This window comes from Nomascus leucogenys, chromosome 22a (assembly GCF_006542625.1).
Source record: "Nomascus leucogenys isolate Asia chromosome 22a, Asia_NLE_v1, whole genome shotgun sequence".
Taxonomy (NCBI): Eukaryota; Metazoa; Chordata; class Mammalia; order Primates; family Hylobatidae; genus Nomascus; species Nomascus leucogenys.
In genome coordinates, this window is record NC_044402.1 from 95,320,248 (window position 1) to 95,334,108 (window position 13,861).

Below are 13,861 nucleotides of genomic sequence, written 5' to 3' on the forward strand. Positions count from 1 at the left end.
GAAAGAGATATTTGAGCAGAGACCTGAAAAAGTTGAGACAGTGAGTGGTGTGAGTACAAAAGAAACCATCAAGAATGAAAAGTGCAAAGAGTTTCAAGAGGAAGCATGCTTGACAGTTGGAGGAGGGCAAGAAAGCCATACTCTACTGGACACTACACGGGTTGTCTAATTTCCTTTGGTTAAACCTAGTTTTGGAAGAGAAAGGATGGGAAATCTTGCTGAAAGATTTTTTTAAAGTTACTCTATAATTGTCTGTGTTAGAGAATAAAAATTGTACTGAGTTGAAGAGTGTCCCTCCAAAATCCATGTCCAATCAGAACCTAAAAATGTGTTCTTATCTGGAAATAGGGTAGTTGTAGATGTAATTGGTTAAGATGAGGTCATACTAGATTAGTATGGGCCATAAATCTAATGACTGGTGTCCCTATAAGAAGGCTATGCATTATGGAAAACACTATGGAGATTCCTCAAAAATTTAAAGATAAAGTACCATATGCTCCAGTAATCCCACTGCTAGGTATATATCCAGAGGAAATGAAATCAGTGTGTTGGAGAGATATCTACATGCCCACGTTCATTGCAGCATTATTCACAATAGTCAAGATATGGAATCAATGAAAAGTGTTAATTAATGGAGACATGAATAAAGAAAATGTGGTCTATACACACAATTAAATTCTATTCAGCCATAAGAAAAAAATTCTGTCATTTGTGACAATACAGATGAACCTGGAGGACATTATGTTTAGTTTAATAAGCGAGGCACAGAAAGAGAAATACTGCATAGTTTCATTTATATATGGAATCTGAAAAAGGTAAACTCATAGAACTATAGAATAGAATGTTGGCTACTGGGGCTGGGGAGCAGGGAAGAGAGGTTAGGTAGATGTTGGTCAAAGGATACAAAATTTCAGTTAAATAGGAGGAGTAACTTCAAGAGATCTACTATGCCACATGGTGACTTTAGTGAATAACAATGTATTGCATACTTGTAAATTGCTAACAGAGGCAGATTTTAAATCTGCCCACAAAAAAATGTTAATTAGCTCAATTTAACCATTCCACAATGTGAACATATTTCAAAGTATGTTATACATGGCAAGTATACACAATTTTTATTTGTCAATTTAAAAAATACATTTTTCTAAATTGAGAGAAAAAAAGAAAAAGGCCACATGAAGACACATAGACACACAGGGAAGAAGGCCATGTGGCAACAGAGACAAAGACAGGAGTAATGCATTTATAAGCCAAGAAATGCTGACAATTATCAGTATCAACCAAGCTAAGAAGAGGCAAAGAAGAATGCTTCCCCAATGCTTTCCGAGGAAGCATAGCCCTGATGACATCTTATATGTAGTTCCCAGAACCCTGAGAGAATGCATTTCCGTTATTTTAAGCCACTCAGTTTGCATTTTTTTGTTAAAGCATCCCTGGGAAACTAATGTAGAGATCTTGTTTTATATAAGATGCACAGTTTCTAGGTTTCCCATTATGTGCCAGTTAGCACATGTCAGTCTCCACCAGAACCCATTCCTCAAAATGTCCTGCCTCTTAACTGAGAAGAGAGTGCTAACAATGTTCAAGAGCGACCAAGGGCTTACCTCTCATGTATTCATCCACTGCTGCCACTGACTTCAAGTAGTCATTGTAGTATTGACTATACACGCCAAACTCCTGGTGCCTTTCCCTAAAGCGGCTGGCCACAGCCACCTATTCTCAGTGAAAGTTGCCTAGGTCTTTCAGTGGCTGATGAAAGATTAGAGGTTTCTTCTGTTCCCAGAAGGCACCCACACATTCAGCCTTCTTCAGCCCTGATGTGTCAGTAGGTAAGCCTTCCCTCCCCACATGTTGGAACAGTCATGTCATTGGATGTCCTTTGTTTGCACAACCTCTGTACTGACTCTTCCTCTATTCCAGCAACTTAGCTATGGTGCTCAATTCATCATTTTCTAGGAGTTAAGTGGGGAGAATTAGTGGAGACCTTTTCATTTCAACAAGTTGTTGACCTTTCCTTTGCCAAGTGGGGGACTACCAGACCACAGGGAACCAGTTTCCTCTCAGCTCAGAGCTCTGCTTTATCAAATTACCCAAAGAGAACCCAAAATTTGTTTTATCAAGTCTCATTTTGACAGAGGGAGGCAGGGATAGTAATCTCAGCTTTGCCACCTGTTTGAAGAACTTGGGGAATAATCCGTCAGTCAACCTCTCCACAGAGACTACAATTCTGAAAATGTTTCCTACAAAATATGAGGGAAATTGCCGAGCATTCCCAGAGTCTCTTAGGAAGACAGGAAAGAGTACAGGTAAGAAGAGCAGCCTCTGAGAGGAGAGAAGAGTGGATGGATTGAGGCAGGAAGGTACCAGCTGATCAAGACCCTGCTCTGCTGCTGGAACTTCACTTCTAGGGATTCAAATTTTGTTCAGCTAAGGCCAAATGAACTTCTAAGGGCTGAGAGTTGCATACCAGTGTCCTAGTGTCCTTCATAACTGCCTGTGGCTACAGTTCAGCTAGTGGCCCATTGCTCCTGTTAGACACAGAGGGAAGGGAGGGACATATGCAGACTACGAAACTAAAATGGTTTAATCAGGTTTGAGCCTACGCTGAATGTCAATCCCATGAAGATAATCATGGAACAGCCTAAAAGAAAAGCTAAATTAAGAGTGTAATAGTCACATGATGTGGGCCACTCAGATAAAAAACAAAAACAAACAAAAAAAAGCAGTGTTTTTCCTGTAGTTTCCACATTTTCTAGAGAAAGCTTAGGAAAAGCTAAAATATTGTTTCTATTTTATTATTAGAATCCAAGAAAGGAAGATGTTCTCTTAAATGAGTAACAAGCAGAGCAGACAAACATTTGTATCCAGAGTTTAACTCAGGTATAACAGGTAAAATATTTTTGAAATCCCTATGCCTCATTGCCATTATTGAATCAAGCAAAGGGTAGATGCCACCTTAGGAAGCATGATAGAATCAATTTTTCTGAACAAACAGAAAGAGAGAAGGGACAGCTGTATTCTTTTTTCATTAGTGAATGCAGAATGAAGAGAAAGTTGGTGGAAAATAGATAAGAAAGTACCTAGTTCCTTATCTCTCTTCTTGGCAATGAAGTCATGGAAAGAGGACCATGTTAGACAGGTTAGGAAGAAAACCATTGATAGACAGATTTTGCCCTGTTTTCTACTTAGAACTATAGGAAAAGTCAGTTTTGCAGTGTTCCCGAAGCAATCTGGGGTAGCCACAGGGTTAGGGAGATGAAGTCCTGACCTCCCCTGTAGTAGATCTGATCAGATTCCCATTTGGCATAAAAAGTACCAGCAGGCCTTGTCAGGGAGAGAGAGGTAGGAGGGAAGATCACTGCAATGAGAGAAAAGTGACCATTTATCTGAAGCCTACAGTGTAAACCTAGTTTAGAGATCAGGTAGAAGTTACAGCTAGACCTCAGGCGAGAATGCGGTAGAGCCACATCAGCAAGAGGGATTCGTGACCAACCTGAGAAATAATTGAACAGGCAGGCACTCCCTGCTACAGTCAGAGGATGCTAGCAAGACACTCAGCCCCTAGGGAGAGTAGGGAGCCAGAGATCAGAGGAGACAAATCCCAGTAAAGTCTTGCGGATATAAGCATTAAGATGTGCACTCTCTTCCGTGCTGCCAGGAAATGACATAGCTCCCCCTGACAAAAGCATCACCTTGGAGAGAAGAAGGGTAGCAGAAAATCTAGAAGACTGCATAATTTAATAGGGATAAATATCTAAAAGAAACTGAACTTATCAGATGGATTGGATTTAGTTTCATGGGTTACTTACTTACATATTTGCTTTTATTTCCCCTGGCTGCACCACAAGAGCACATCAAATGTAGAAAACAAGAAAACCACATCATGACTGCACATCAGAGTATACCTAAAATCGGTTGAGATCATCATAAATGATAATACATGAGCAAAGTACCAGTATTTCTGGTATCACTGTAAGGTTTATTGAATTCTTCAAGAAAACTCTGTCACAGTGACCATTTACAGATTTCTTTCCATACTTTCAGGAAACTAACAAACCAAAAATAAAGGTGAGATAAAAAAAATCTGTTGAAGGCATAAATTCAACTTCCAATTGCCATATGGATAGGATAGAAAAATAAGGGACTACCTTCATATTTTATTCTAAATTATACTTTTAATTGCTGCATGATTAAAATCACGTTAACAAGCATTTTATATAAAAGTAGCTATTCACAATGAGGCACTGTTAGTTAAGACTCAGATGGCCAGGTCAAGTTTCTCAAAGATCTCTGCTCTCAGCGGGTAAATAATTACTAAATACGGTGCCAAATTTAAACAGTCTATCTGATTTAGGGAAAGAGATCCTCTGAACTTTAAAGAAGCAAGAGATAACCTACTTGAAAAACTCAGGAATACATTTTAAAGAATTATTTTCAAGAATGTCAACTGGTGGTAGAAGTAAAAATTGATCACATTAAGTGAATGCACTTTCTATTTGTAAAATTCTTGTGATTTTAATCAAATGATTTATGTACAACAGATTACATTACAACCAACATACATATTACAAGAACACTCATTTAAAGCACATAACTGCAATATTTAATCATTTATTCTGTGAATAGAACATGATAGGCAAGAATAGAGGCTTATTTTGTATAATTTGCATGTAATTTGTGCTAGACAGGCACGGAGCTATTTCACATCTTTCCCCTTAAGGCAATACAAATGATTGTGCTAAAAAAATTATACATTCCAAATTAAATGGTAATAGAAATTTGGGATTAAAAACAGGACAGAAATACAAGATCTGTGTAGAATAAATTTTATTTAAGAGAAATATATTTTGTGACTATGTCTAAGAATGTAAGCCTCTCTAGCCCTCTACACATTATTTTTATAAAGTAAATTAGAAAAAATCTCACAGGACTATAAAATTTTCACGCACAGGAATTGTGCCCTGTTCTTGTTGAGAACTCAGAACCTTGCATCAAATTTCACACTGATGAAATGCAACACAAATATGTGCTAATTTTATTGTTCTTCAGAGAAAAATACTTACTTTTTATTAAATGTACATGTGTATATATGTTTCAAATTAGAAACTCTTCTCCAAGCCTCTTAATTTGTTATGGCTCATCTTAAATCAAGACCGATATGGATTTCTTAAAATTAAAGATTTTTACATTTAAACCCTAATTGAGTAATCAGCTGAACTTTACAAACAAATTAATATATAAGAATACATTAAAACATTACAGAGCTTTTATTTATAAAGTAGTCTTGTCCTTTGGAATATCACTTCTTTTTTTTTTTTTTTTTTTTTTTTTTAAATTATACTTTAGGGTTTTAGGGTACATGTGCACAATGTGCAGGTTTGTTACATATGTATCCATGTGCCATGTTGATTTCCTGCACCCATTAACTCATCATTTAGCATTAGGTGTATCTCCTAATGCTGTCCCTCCCCCCTCCCCCCACCCCACAACAGTCCCCGGAGTGTGATGTTCCCCTTCCTGTGTCCATGAGTTCTCATTGTTCAATTCCCACCTATGAGTGAGAACATGCGGTGTTTGGTTTTTTGTCCTTGCGATAGTTTACTGAGAACGATGTTTTCCAGTTTCATCCATGTCCCTACAAAGGACACGAACTCATCATTTTTTATGGCTGCATAGTATTCCATGGTGGAATATCACTTCTGAAACAAGTTCTTTTCAGGCATTGCTCTGTGTCTGTAGTGAGCTAATTTCGGAAACAATCAGCTGCTTGCAATCCCTCCATGTGCCTGCAAATATCTGTAGGTGTGAAAATGTCATAAACAAAACAAAAAGTTCCTATATTAAACCCATACCTTACTGTGAAATGAATTAGATCAGAAGATGAAAATCAAAATTTCTATTAAGTATTTTCTGCAGTCAGGTTATTGAAGGATTTATTGTTTTTGAAGTAAAGAATTTCAGATAAACAGAAGAGGCCAAAACTCTAAAATGATTAGGGTTTTTTTGTCAGTTTTGTTTTTGTTTGGTGCCAACAAAAGTCCACTAGCTTGCTGCTTTGTTAACTGAGTAGTGAGAGAAAAAAAAAAAAACACTCACAAAATTGAAAGAACTCCCCTCCCCCGGCACACAAAATTAAAATAACCCATACAGCAGAATCAGGACATGTTTGCTTTTCTTCTCAGGATTGTCCACATCACATCTGCCAATGCTGAGTCACGGTAACTCCAGTTAATTGTCTTGGGAAAGGAAATGTTGGAACCAAGGAAATCTGCGACATTCTTATTTCCTAATTTATCTTTATATTAAAATGATATTAGAAAAAAATTATTCTGGCCGGGTGCTGCAGCTCACAACTGTAATCTCAGCACTTTGGGAGGCCGAGGCAGGTGGATCACAAGGTCAGGAGATCGAGACCATCCTGGCCAACATGGTGAAATCCTGTCTCTACTAAAAATGCAAAAATTAGCTGGGTGTGGTGGCACACACCTGTAATCCCAGCTACTCGGGAGGCTGAGGCAGGAGAATTGCTTGAACCTGGGAGGCAGAGATTGCAGCGAGCCGAAATCCCGCCACTGCACTCCAGCCTGGCCAAAGAGTGAGACTCTATCAAAAAAAAGGAAGGAAGGAAGGAAGGAAGGAAGGAAGGAAGGAAGGAAGGAAGGAAGGAAGGAAGGAAGGAAGGAAGAGAAAAAAATGATTCTAGTCTTTTTGGTGACAGCAGATGCAACTGAATTTTCTTCTGATTTACCTCTAATAAGTAGACTGAGCAAAACCATTAAAAATGAACAGAGGAAAACAACAAAGCAAAGAGATTATTTACAATTAAGCAAAACAATCACTTCAAGAAATGAGTATTAATCAGGGAAGCTGGTGAACTCAATTTCAAGATAGAAAAAGAAAACAAAAATTTCTGAAACTTCTGGAGACACAAAATTTAAACACTTTCATGTGTCTGGTCCCATTAAGTTGCCAGATGTAAATGTATAAAAAGAAAATTTGATACAACAAAGGAAATATGATATCATCCATTTCTGCTATGTTGGCCTCTGCAATAAATGCTTGTGCATTATATTTTTGGGAAAACTCAAAATCTAGAGAGTATTGGGGAAAATACAAACATGCATTTCATAGAAATGCTACCACATTCTCTCTTACTGCAAATATTGAATAATTAAATTTATTGGAAAAATCAATCAGGGTTTATCTGTATTCTTAAGGGAGAAAAGGGAAACAATTAAATTTGTTATGAAACTGTGTCCTCTGAAAGGGAGAGATGACAACTTCCTAGTTGTCATCTGGTTACAAGCTTGGCTTTGGAATCAAAAATCCTCAATTCAAGTACAGCTTTCTACATTCCCTGGCAGTTATGATTTTAGGAAATTTTCCAAAGTTTTCTAAGTTGGAGTTTCTGCTTCTTCATGAGAAATTTTCTTAAAAATATAATAATTTCCTTTTAGAGTTGTTATGAACATATCAGATCGCTGATGTAATGCTTTGCACAGTACTTAACACATAGTATATGCATGTATTCCTGTTATTGTGGTAAATAAATAATGGATAACTGAAACCACAATCATTAACTGATCAATTATTGTTAATACAAAGGCTTATATCAAAGGCCACTATGAATTTTCTCTTACAAATATATCTATTATATTTTTCTGTTATACCTTCCTCAGGATATAGTAATACTATTGAAAACAATAATTATTATATAAGGAGGATAGCTAGCACTTACTGATACTGGCTTATGGTAGGCGCTTTTCTACATATTCTAATAGTTTAAAATATGAAATTTCACACCACCTTTATGAGGCATGTGCTGTCATTTTCTCCATTTAACTGAGGAAACTGGGCCTCAGAGGCAAGTACTAACTTAGCCAAGGTCACATAAGCCAATGAGTTGAAAGCAGGATGGTTTGAAAACCGAGGTAGGCTTTCCAGAACCCATATATACAATTTTGTGTCCAAAATTCCTTCCAAGACAAAACATTTATTTCAAAGTAGTCACCGGGGGCTCACGCTTGTAATCCCAGCACTTTGGGAGGCCGAGGCGGGCAGATCACAAGGTCAGGAGATTGAGACCATCCTGGTTAACACGGTGAAACCCCGTCTCTACTAAAAATACAAAAAATTAGTCGGGTGTGGTGGTGGGCACCTGTAGTCCCAGCTACTCAGGAGGCTGAGGCAGGAGAATGGCGTGAACCTGGGAGGCGGAGCTTGCAGTGAGCCGAGATCGCGCCACTGCACTCCAGCCTGGGCGACAGAGCAAGACTCCGTCTCAGAAAAAAAAAATAGTAGTTACCGGGGATTTAACTGCACAGCCCCCATTGATGATGGCAATCCTGCTGAATCACTATGCACTTTTTAAGCAATTCACTCCAAAGGGTTCTAATAACTTGTTTTAATCTAGGCATAGTCTCAGAAAAAAAAGCAGTAATACATAATGATATGCAGTAATCCAATTCGTTTTAGGCTATGTTGTTCATTAATGAATATAGTTTAATTTTTAATTGCAGCAAGAATCATTTGTTAAGCCATTACATTTACTTTTTTATTTTGTTCTAGCTTTAAAAATGTAGGAAGGGGACAATAACTTGTTTAGCCACTACAAAGCTAAATGCAATTCTGAACCAAACACACAAACTCACCTGCACACACACATATTTATTTACACACTCATTTATTTATGGATAAAACATTTATAAGAATATAACTCACTTAAGCTATTCATAGAATCAGTAAAGTTCAGAAAAATATATATCAAATATTCTGTTTAGAAAAATTCTCTTTATACCATTTCTAAGGTGAAATCTACCTATTCATTAGGGTGGCATAGAAATTAATTTAAAAGGAATTTGAATTTATTCTGTAAATCCAGTCCTTCAAAATTTCCTAAAACCCCTTGTGATTCACAGATGAATGTGGTATCTTGAAATGTTAATAAATTTATACGACAATATTATGCAATGATTTAAAGTTCTACTGTTTCTTAACTTTGTGATTTTGGCAATTTATTGAATAATCTTTACAATGAGAATAACAGAAATTTCACTTGAAAGAACTATTGTGTGGATAAAAAGAAAGGATGTCTATAAAAAGAAAAAGTGCCATACATGGCAAATATAAGTGCTCAATAATCATAAGCTGCTGTTAATATAAATTTTTATAGTCAAAATATTATAGAGCAATGTTTGAAGTTGCCAGCAAATGTTATATTTTCTTGGACAACTTCAAGTACAGCAGGTAGAAAATGGCTTATTCATACTGGATATTCTGCTTTACCCTTTCTTCATTCTTTGGTTAAAAAAGAAAACCATTTTTCTCCTAAGTGTTCCTCTATGGAATTTCTGTTTCCTTTAAGCTCTTACTGATGGTCAGCTGCAATCTCAAAGAACCTTTTGCTAGAAGGAGGATATAAAATAATGTCTACTCATTATTTTATATTTGTATAAAATACAAATATTTATACATGATTACCAAGTAGGGAAGTGTCTGTTTCCATTCCTGTTGAAGGAATGAAAGCTTAAGCCTTTGAAATTAACATCTCATATTTTTCATTGTTCTCAATGTACAGGATTCTATTCAGTTTTATAATATTTTATCTGTCTTCCAGAAGGTAGACAGCTGAGATGTTCTTGTTTGAGGAAAATAAAAAAGGTATTTTTTGTCCACCATCAATATGATCTTACTTAAGATCAATACAAGAGTCTCAAACTTGAAATGACAAATTTTGCAGCCATGAGTCCTCAGAATCACACGTAAGTCTGTATGTTAAACTTTACAATGGAGTTCTAGGTGTGCATTTATGTTATTTTACTTTTTTCTTTTACTGCATCTTATTTTAGTCCAACCACTAGAGTTTTCTCTACATATTAGTATTATTCAAGTACCAACATAAGTACCAAGGATATTAAAATAAGTTAAAATGTGTTACCCACATCAATACTAAAGAATTAAAGAATCATTATAAAGTGACATATCCAAGAATGCAAGTGAACAGAGGATTATGTATCCGACTAAATTTGGCCACAGAAATGATCAGATGAGACCAATTAGAAAAGCTTCCTGAAAAATGTACGTTTTGAAATTGGAAAGGCACATGCAAGAAAAGGCCTGGAGATAGAACCCCGCTAACATACAAGCCAGAATGATAAGCGTGGATAGAGCAGAAGAGACCACCGTAGAGTAACCAGACTTAAACTTGATGAAGTAAAGGTAGATAAAGATAAGCCCCTGGAATGTCTTTTTGACAAGTTGTTTTCAGAGAATAATCAGAAAATGTCATCTCTAGCCAGTGTTAATAGAAGATGCTGAAGAACTTTCATGAGCTGATGCAAGTTTCTGAACCATGTGTGGTTTTTTCAGAATGGTGGCATTTGTATTCCAAAATGACACACGGCATTAGACAGCTTGAGGCACCCAGATAAAAAGCAATCAGCAAATCATGTAGCCGTTATTATGTCCTTACTCCACACCCCTTACAAAGCCATTTCTGAATATTATTTATTACCTGAACGATTTTACAATGTCGATGAAATTGTTTTGTCGATGCTTGCAAAATTCCATGCTATCAGCTAGGGTTTCAGCAGAAAAGGGACTATTGGTTGTGTGTTCTTTTATGTGCTAAAGCATCAGACACTCACAAAATAAAACTTTATTGATTAGAAATTGTAATCATCCTACGACTTTCCGAATTTATGCTAGTACCTGTTGGCTGCATTTCAAGAGCCAATTAGCAGACGAAACATCAGTTTCATTATATTTTTGCACTGCTTTGGTAAAATATATCAGAACTTACCTGAGAACAACAAAAATCACTCTCAGATCAATGTAGAATCCAAGTTCCTTGACTTCTTGGGGTATAACTTCAATAAACCCCACAGGAGAGATGAATTTCTCTCAGATGAAGTTAGTACTAGGTGAGCTGTCATGTATGGATAAATGACCCCAATTTCAGAGTCTTGGCAAGGATGAGGGCTTCAGGACTAGCAGTTAGACTGGCACTCATGACTTGTATCAGAAATATATCTTTTCTGCTGCTATAATAGATAGCTCATTCAGAAAAATATCTGTATACTGATAGTAACATAGATTACTCAAGACTGACAATATGTAAAGGAGGTAGCTTTAAATTAGAATTTAGAAAGACAGCAAAAGAATTTGTTGAGAATGAAGTGATACTCTAAATAAGAATTGTATATAACTGATCATAAAATAATCAACCACCATGGACATACATTGACCTGTAATATATGTATTTATATATGTGTGTGCGTGTACACAGGCACACACACATACGTATCTAGTTCCTTCATAATAAGGAACTAATGGGAGCCTCTAGCAAGTGTTATAATTCACCCCAAGATTCTTCTTCCAGATTCTACATAATCCCCCTTTTAGACACACTGCTGTTCGTATAACACATCATTTACTCTAAGAGTAGTTGTTTTCTTATTTTATGACTCATTTCTATGTGCAGAAGTCTGTAGGCATTGTATTTGCTAAAGCCCATCTCACATACAGACTTTATCAATGGATTGCATTAAGGCCTTCCTTACATCCAATATGCTTTACAAAATGAGAGCTGCCTGTTTGTTTGTTTGTTTGTTTGCTTGCTTGAATGAAGCATTGGATCGTTCAGTCCCCTCTAATCTAAGCAGATGATCCTGTGTAGCTTCTCTGTCACAATCATGATTCTCTTCTGATATTTCGTTGTTGGAATAATTATATCCTACCCAACTATGGCAGATGTAAACCTGATTCTGGTCCACACTAAAAACAAATCTCTCCTTTATTATCACAGTGGTCCTTCTTGTATCACCTTAGTAAACACCTCTGCACCACCAACCTCCTTAGAGAAACTCAGTGGCATTCAACTTTAATGACTTCCAACATGCCCAGATGTTGGCTGCACTGGGCACAAAATAATTTTAATTTCCAAAATATTAAGAAAGTTACAATTTTAAGAATCAAATATTTAAGAGACAATAATTGTTATAACTACATATTTTATCCACAAAAGTGTCACAAAATGAAAGAAAACAAATATTAAGAAAAAAGAAAATAACATATGTATTGTAGTACAAGGCCTCACATAAACACCTACAAATTCATGAGAAAGTAGGGGCTTCTCTTCCTTAGTACTTCATCATAAACGAAATATATGTGTCATATGAGTTTAAACAGGGGAGAGTTGAAATAAAGAGTTACGTATAGCATTATACCAATATATTGTAAAATCTGGTCTAAGTGGCTGGTTCCAGAGAATACCTTACCAAAACTGACTTGAGAAAGCCAAACTGCAACTGCCTACAAGGTACGGGGGAGGTGAAGGATGGAAAGCAAACTGATTTTCGTCATAAAATGTTTGAGGTGCAGGATGTACAATAGGGCTAAACACAGAACCATTATTTAAAGGCCTGTTTAATGAGCAGTTGTACTCCCAGATTGCCCTCCCACCCACTACCACCAGACACCAGCAGAAGACGGGAGGTTCCCCCTCTGCAGTTAAAGAAGAGATGATCTCAATTGAAGCTTTGAGGCAGAGCTGAGAGTGGCATTGGATGACATTCTGAAATCACACAGAGTAAATCACAATTTGCGCACCGAACATTGCTACCCACTCCTGGTCTCTGCACTTTTCCCACAATGCTGGTAGCTGGATTTATACCATCACAGACGAAATGGAAGGAAAATCTTCTGCAGAGAGACTTATACAGACTAATATTTGGGGGTTCCCCCACTGAAAAGACAAGATCTGCTTTGAAGCAATCCACTGTGAGGCACACCAGTTGACAATATTCTCCTCAAAACAGAAAACTTCCAGGAAGCTCTTACAGGGCCTCACTCTAATTAGGAGCAGAGTAGAGAAACATGAATCACATGATAAAATTCTTTCTGGTGACCTCCCTGTGGAAGGGATTTACTTCCTGACACAACTGACTTGCTTTGCCCCAGTGGAATCTGTATATAAATGAGGTAGGCCACACCCAGGGTAACAGCCATCAAGCAGTTGCACCTTGGCGCTTTTTCCTCTGCCAGGAGAATGACAAAGCACATAAGGGCCTCTCGTGCAGCCTGGATCCCAGAATGACAGACCTGGGAGGGAAGCCACCACTGACTTGCAGGCAACATGTAAAAGTGAGCAAGAAATAAAGCTGCTGGTATAAACCCCTGTGGTCTGGGGATTGTTGGCTACCATATTGTTAACTCCTGATGGCATATCAACTGTACAGACAGGAGGCAAAAACAAAAATAGAAATGAAAAAATTCTTGGTGAAACTATAACTGATATCCTTAGAGAGAAAAGAGAGCAAGTTATATCCATTAAAAAGTAAATTGTGATAAGGAATGAACTTTGAAAGAACGAGAGAGACCTCTCCAATGAAATCATTATATGTTAATATATCTTAAATTCCAAATTCACTTAAAATATTGGGAAGACAAAATGAAAAAATATCTACGAAATAAAAAATGTCTATTTGAATTTTTAGTAATTTGGCTATTGTATTTGAAAGTTATATACTAAATACAAATTTATAAATACAGATTTAGCTACTTATATTTGAAAGTTATATAGTCTAATAAAAACAAAATTAAATTTAAAACATTTAAAAGCCAAATATTAATAATATTCAAAAGTGGAAAATTGTCTATAAAATGTAGTGCATTAGCTGTATTGACTATATTTGAATTTTATAATGTTAATATATTTTAATATATAGAAATTATTTATATACATAATACTCCTGTTCTATTTCTTCTATTAAGTGTATTTGTTGATAACATGTAGATACACATTATTCTCTATCTGCACAAATGATGAAGATAGTTATAGAAAATTGTGATTTAACCAAAT